The 7359-nt window shown below is 40.5% G+C and overlaps 1 long non-coding RNA gene across 1 annotated transcript; it reads left to right on the plus strand.

Moving 5' to 3' along the window:
- The first annotated feature begins 4465 nt into the window (after positions 1 to 4465).
- Positions 4466 to 6724, plus strand: LOC122079253. Its single transcript, XR_006140376.1, has 2 exons — positions 4466 to 4564; positions 6454 to 6724. It is a non-coding gene; the product is annotated as an uncharacterized LOC122079253 (long non-coding RNA).
- The last annotated feature ends 635 nt before the right edge of the window (positions 6725 to 7359 follow it).

Raw genomic sequence — 7359 nt, forward strand, 5'->3', positions numbered from 1 at the left:
CCACAAAATGGGTAGAGGGGATAAAGAAGGCCTCTGAGGTGCTATGTATAATAGATGTACAAAAACTGTTGTGTGTCAACTACCAGCTCCAGAATGAGGTAAATGCATGGTGGAAGTCCACTAAGCCCATCCTAGTAGCCTTACAGCCCAACCTCACCTGGGAACACTTTAAGGTAGCGTTCTACAACTACTTCCCGGATAGTGTGAAGGAGAGGAAGGAAACAGAGTTTATGGATCTAAAGCAAGGACCCAAGTCAGTGTTAAGAGTATCAATAAGAGTTTGAGAAATTGTTTTTCTTTGCACCTGAACATTTGAAAGAAGATCATACAAAGGCTAAGAGGTTTGAAAAGGGGTTAAGACCCACCATTGGGGCTATGCTAGTTGCTCAATACCTTCACATCCATGCCCAAGTGGTTCAAGTTGCCAAGACTATTGAGGACAAGCAACGAGAGAACTATCAAGCCCTACAGGGAAGGAGGACAGTGGCACTCAGCCGATTTGGTAGTGAAACATATTCTGGTGCAACTTCAAGTCAGTATAGAAGACCAAAGGCAGGGTAAGCTCCACCATCACCTAGACCCACTACAGCTCAGACACCGATGATTCTCTATAGTTGTTTCATTTGTCAGTAAGTGGGTCATATTGCCAAAAACTACCCACAGAGAAAACCAGGTGACCCCTATGTAGGACCAGCTAGACTAGTGTAGCCATTAATAGCTATTTGTCCAGCTCAAGCACCACAGGGAGCTAAGCCCTAGGGGAAGGTGTTTGCATTGACTGCTGAGGATGCAAAGGCATCACTTGGAGTTGTCATAGGTAATTTTCTAATATCAATGATCCCTGCGTGTATGTTATTTGGTAATGGTGCATCACATTCATTTGTATCTCTGACTTTTGCTGCCAAAATGAGTATTAAGCCAAAGAATTTGACACATAAGTTAGTGTTTAGCACACCAACTGGGAGTGAAGTAGGACTAGAAGAAATTTTTGAACCATGTCCTATTCAAGTCTATGGACAAGACACGATTGCTCACTTGATTATATTAGAGATGCATGACTTTGATGTCATCTTAGGCATGGATTGGTTATCCACCTACAGGGCATGTGTTTTATGTGCCGAGAAGAAATTGTATTCAAATTTTGGAAATGAGGTGAGTTTGTTTACAAAGAGAGAAAAATCAAGAAGTCAAAGAAATTAGTGATATCTGCACTTGAAGTAAGAAGATTGCTGGAACAAGGGTGTGAGGCTTATTTGGCATCCCACTACCTAGAATTGATGATTTGTTTGATCAATTGCGAGGTACAACTACATTCTCCAAAATTGACCTCAGATCTGGCTACCATCAACTCAAGATCAGAGAATGTGACATCAAGAAGACAACCTTCAAGACCCACTATGGGCACTATGAGTTCCTCGTTATGTCGTTTGGCTGACCAATGCACCTATAGTATTCATGGAGTTGATGAACAGAGTATTCATGACATGTTAGGCAACTTTGTCATCGTGTTCATTGATGACATTTTGATCTATTCGAAGAGCCAAGAGGAACATGCTACCCATTTGAGATTGAAACTGTAGAGGTTGAGAGAGAAGCAGTTGTATGCAAAATTCAGTAAATGTGAATTTTGGCTCACACAAGTACATTTTTTAGGGCATGTTGTCACAAAGAGGGGCATTGAAGTTGACCCTAAAAAGGTGAAGACTGTTATGGATTGGGAGGCACCCAAGAATGTTGGTGAGATCCATAGCTTCTTAGGATTAGCGGCATATTGTAGGAGGTTCATAGAAAAATTTTCACCCATTTCTGCCCCACTAACCCGACTGAGAAGGAAGGGAGTGAAATTTGAGTGGTCTAAGGAATGTGAAGAAAGTTTTCAAGAATTAAAGTGGAAATTAGTAACAGCTCCAGTACTCGCTATTCCAGAAGGCAACACTAATATGGTGGTATATAGTGATGCATCTAAATTGGGCCTAGGCTGTGTGTTGATGGAAAATGGTAAAGTTTTAGCATAAGCATCTCAACAGCTGAAGGACTATAGAAAGAATTACCCCACATGACTTAGAGCTAGCAGTGGTAATCTTTGCTTTGAAGATCTAGAGGCACTACTTATACGGTGAAAATAGTGAGATCTACAGTGACCATAAAATTCTAAAATATTTTTTCACCCAGAAAGAGCTGAATATGAGACAGAGGAGATGGTTAGAGCTGATGAAAGATTGTGATTGCACCATCCATTACCATCTTGGAAAGGCCAATGTTGTGGCTAATGCATTGAGAAGGAAGTCCCAGACTCTATCTCTAACAACCTTAACTGTGAATGAACAGCTGATTAAAGAAGTTAGAAGAATGGATTTTGAACTACTAATGAATGAGGTGACAGTGACCTTGGCTGCACTTATGATACAGCCATCTGTAATAGAGAAAATCCAAGCTGCCCAAATATTAGATGAAGGTCTGGCATTAAAAAGGAAGAAAAATGACTTAGACTTTAAGTTGACTGAAAATGGAGTCCTCAAGTTCAAGGATAGGCTTTGTGTACCAAAGGATGAAGAGATGAGGGAAATGATATTGAAAGAAGCTCATAGTTCACCTTAATCAATCCATCCGGATAGTACAAAGATGTACAAGGATTTCAAGAAGCTCTACTGGTGTAGTGATATGAAAACTGATGTAGCCTCTCACATCGTCAAGTGCTTGAATTATCAACAAATCAAAGCTGAAAGACAAAGGCCACATGGTTTGTTACAACCCATACCCATACCAAAATAGAAGTGGAAAAACATTACCATGGACTTTGTCATAGGACTGCCATGTACTCAGAAAGGGAATGACACAATCTGGGTAATTGTAGACCGACTAACCAAAGTATCCCACTTCATTCCTATGAAGATTACTTATCCCGTGGAGAAGTTGGCTTAACTTTATATTGATAATATTGTTTGACTACACGGGCTACCCATTTATATTGTCTCTGACCGTGATGCTAAATTTACCTCCAAATTCTAGAAGTGTTTACAGAAGGTAATGGGGACACAACTGAATTTTAGTATAGCATTTCATCCATAGACAGACAGGCAGTCAGAGAGGACCATACAGACTCTAGAGGATATGCTGCAAGCTTGTGTGCTGGACATGAGCTATAATTGGGATGAGCACTTGTCACTCATAGAGTTCTCTTACAACAATAGCAAACAAGCTACTATAGGTATGACCCTATAAAGCCCAATATGGTAAGAAATGCAAAACACCCTATATTGGGATGAAGTCAGAGAAAGAAGGATCCTAGGCCCAGAACAAATTCAAGCTACTTGCAAGAAAGTGGATGTGATCAGGGAAAGGATAAAGGTAGCTCAATCAAGGCAAAAGAGCTATGCTGATGTCAGACGGAAGCACCTAGAGTTTGCAGTTGGTGATAAAAAATTTCTCAAATCATTACAAATGAGAGGAGTTAAGAGGTTCGACAAAAAGGGAAAGCTCAGTCCTCGATACATGGGACCTTATGAGATATTGGGTCGAGTCGGAGTAATAGCTTACCACATTGCCATGCCACCCGAATTGGAAGGGGCTCATAATGTATTTCATGTTTCCATGCTCAAGAAGTACATTCCCGATCCAACTCATATTTTGACACATGTACCCTTGGAGCTTGACACTAATAGAGGTACGTGGAACAACCAGAAGAGATCATTGACCAGCAAGACCACATTCTTCGCAATCAGATTGTTTCCTATGTACTAATCAAGTGGAGGAATCACTCCAAACAAGAAGCGTCTTGGGAACGTGAGAATGAAATGAAAGAGAAATATCCTCAATTGTTTGGATTACTAGGTAAGTCAAATTTTGGGGATGAAATTTCTTATAAGCTAGGGGGGATGTTATACCCGTGCCCTAAAATTCTTATTTTAAAAGTACAGATCGGTACCAATGAATACTAGGTAGCAGACATATATTTCTGGGAAGGGAAGGATGACCCCACTTGCATCTGCTACTCACGCCTCAAGAATTGGAAGGGGTTCCGAGCATAGAAGAAAAAGTTAGTCAAGCCCTCACACTTCACGTAAAAACTCCTGAGCCTTAATATTGAAATGTACCAAGAGGTAGGGCCCACACTGGAAACATCTTGGGAAGGAACCACACAAATTAAGGATCCATTTCCACATAAAAGGGACCCATCTCAACATTGGGCGAGGAACACCTTTTGGTGAGAATATAGCTAAAACTAGGTTATTTTCCCATTGGGCCCGGGCCCTCGCACTCGTGCATCTTAAACCACTCCCAATAGTTGGGACAACATATTGGGTAATGGATTAATATATTGGGACACCCCAAGGTGCACCCGTTACCCCAAATTATAATTTAAACTAATAAAGGGTAGAAACCCATTATTTTGCCAAATAGCCCATAGTTAATTTAAGTGGCTATATAAATAGAAGTTCTTACCCATTCTTTTCATTCCTACCAAATTAAAAGCAAGAGAAGAGAGAAAGGAGAAGAAGAAGAAAAAGGAGAAGAGCAAGGGAGGAAGAAGAAGGGAGGAAGCAAGGTTCTCTTACCAAGTAAGGTAAGACGTTTTCTCCACTCCTCTCTACACACACACACATGCCTCTCTCTCCTTCCTTTTTCCCTCTCTATGGAGCTAGTGGAGAATCGTCTAACCGAATCTCCCTACCCACATGCCTCATGTACGAATTGGTTTGGGGATTAAGTGTGGGGAACTAGCTAGCAAGTTTTGCCACTCACATTGGATGCATAAACCTGCTCCATATGAAGTTCCATTTAAAACCCCCAATTTGAGCGACACAAAACCTAGAAATGGGAAAATTTACTAAAACCCACCTTCCCACTTGTCAAAACTACAAATTGGGAGAGGGGTTTAGTGTAAGAGACCCATCCTAATAAGATTGATGGATCAATTTGAGTTCATGAACCCTCCCTAGTGAAAACCCGAATTTGGGTAAGTAAACCCTAGAAATGGTGGGTTTTTCTCAAACCCTCTATACCCCACCATTCAAACCCCAAATTGGGTTAGGGAAAATGAAATTAAAAATGGGCATAGTGGATTGGGGTGACCACATAAGCCATTAGTGGTTACCACATAAACCCTCAATCGAAATTCCCCAATTTAGATAAGTCGCAACTGGAATTTTCGGAAAATTGGGTGCATTATGTAAATCCATCTTAACCAACCCATTGATTACACTTTATTTAATTTAATTGATGTGGATTAACATCCCCCACATACAAGTCAGCTATAGTATGAGAACGATTCCATGAAAAGAGAAATAAGAAATTAAGCTAGAACATGTGCCTAGGATTTCATTTCTGTATGATTGATTTATTTTCTTAAAAATATTATGTATCCTAGGAGTAGAACTATGAGGTGATGAGACAACACGGCGCAAGGCCATCGGTTGTCCATCATCACCTAGGACTCGAGGTGAGGGGATTTGTGTTATTTTATTTTATGAAATATTTATGTTATGATGCATATATAGATGAGCATGTTAATTTCATATTATAAACTTGTTACTTGTGTTGGATGTGGATGTTGCATAATGACATGAGTTATGAATATGTGTATGTGAGTGTGTTATGGAGAATGGGATGCAAGGTAGCCGAAGGTTGGGTTCCGGCACTACATGCCCAAGGTGAATATATGTGTGTGAGTGTGTGTTGTGGAGACTAGGATCCAGGGTAGCCGAAGGTTGGGTTCTGGCATTACATACACATGGTAAATGTGTGTGTGTGAGTGTCTGTTGTGGAGATTGGGATGCAGGGTGGCCGAAGGTTGGTTCTGCCACTGCATGCCCATGGTGTGTGAGTGTGGGGTACAGAGTTGTCGAAGGTTGGTTTCGGCACTATATGGCCATGGGTGTGTGATTGTGATTATAACATAGTGTGGCATGTTAGAATGCATTGGGCTTGGATAACCACCCTAGTGCAAACCTTGCCAATAGGGGTTTACGTATTGGCTAATCCTATCGTCCGGCGGTCTGAGGTTGGGGATAATTTTCGGTGATTGAGGTGCGTAGATGCCAACGTCCTGACAAACCTTCATGCAATGTTGGATTCAATGGTGGGTATGTCCAACATATGATGTTGGATTCAATGTAGTGGTATTATGGGAGATTATTAATAGGGGTATACCCTACCAAAGAAACCATGCAGGGACCGGTATGCTCCTAACTCGTAACTAGCTTGTATCCTTGGGGACTAATAACATACATTCATGACTGGGAATACCACCTATGTTGCAGAAGTACTAATACCCATTACGGACTTAGAATCTGTTGATTAGGTTTTTTTGCTAATAATCCAGATCATAGCATTGCATTCATATTGGTTTAGTTGGGCATTTACATTGTTTTATTTCATGATTTGTTGTGGATGTTTGTGTGCACCCCTCACTGAGCTTCGTGGAAGCTCACCCCTTTGTTGCTCTCTTTTTAGATGTAAATTCAGGGAACCTAGAGACTGTGGCTGAGGAGTCGGCCCTCTATAGAGGTATCCTCTGGGACGAGGAGCTGATCATGCACGAGGACGGTTGTGTATGCGATGATTGTGCTTTTGGAGCACGCTTAGGATGAGAGTATCATCTTCCCTTTTTATTTTTTTTTTTACATATCAGATGTAGCCCTAGGGTCATAAATGTAATTAATATTCTACTGTGAAAATATTTTGATAAATATGATAAATATTATTAGACTCCACCAATTATGCATATTTGACTCTTATTATTATCTTGTGATCATAGAATTATGAACTTATGCACTTAAAGTACTACATCATGGATCCCTAATGGATTATGGACACGTGTGTGTCCATGTCACTAGCCTTCAGGTGAGTGGAGGCGGGGTATGACAGATCTGGAGCTTCACCAGATAGATGTGAAGACGACATTCTTAAATAGGGATTTAGAGGAAGAAGTCTACATGAATCAACCAAAAGGATTTAGTTTACAAGGAAATTCTAATGTGCAAATTGAAGAAATCAATCTATGGACTATGGACTTAAACACGCTTCTAGACAATGGTATTTAAAGTTTAATCACATCATTGTGTCTTTCAGATTTGTAGAGAACACTTTTGTCAAGTGTATATATCTGAAGTTAGTGGGAGCAAGTTTATATTCCTGGTTCTGTATGTAGATGATATTTTTCTTGCCAGCAATGATCTTGTTTTGTTACAGGATACGAAAGCATTCCTCTCTGAGAACTTTGAAATGAAGGATATGTGTAGAGCCCTGCTCTTTAAACCCGATTTATTTATCGGTTGGTTCAGTTTGGTCTTATAGGGTATAAACCAGAACGGGTTGATGCCGATGCCTTGTGGTATATGATGGTAAGGGTGATGACAA

The sequence above is a fragment of the Macadamia integrifolia genome, chromosome 5 (assembly GCF_013358625.1).
Source record: "Macadamia integrifolia cultivar HAES 741 chromosome 5, SCU_Mint_v3, whole genome shotgun sequence".
Classification (NCBI taxonomy): domain Eukaryota; kingdom Viridiplantae; phylum Streptophyta; class Magnoliopsida; order Proteales; family Proteaceae; genus Macadamia; species Macadamia integrifolia.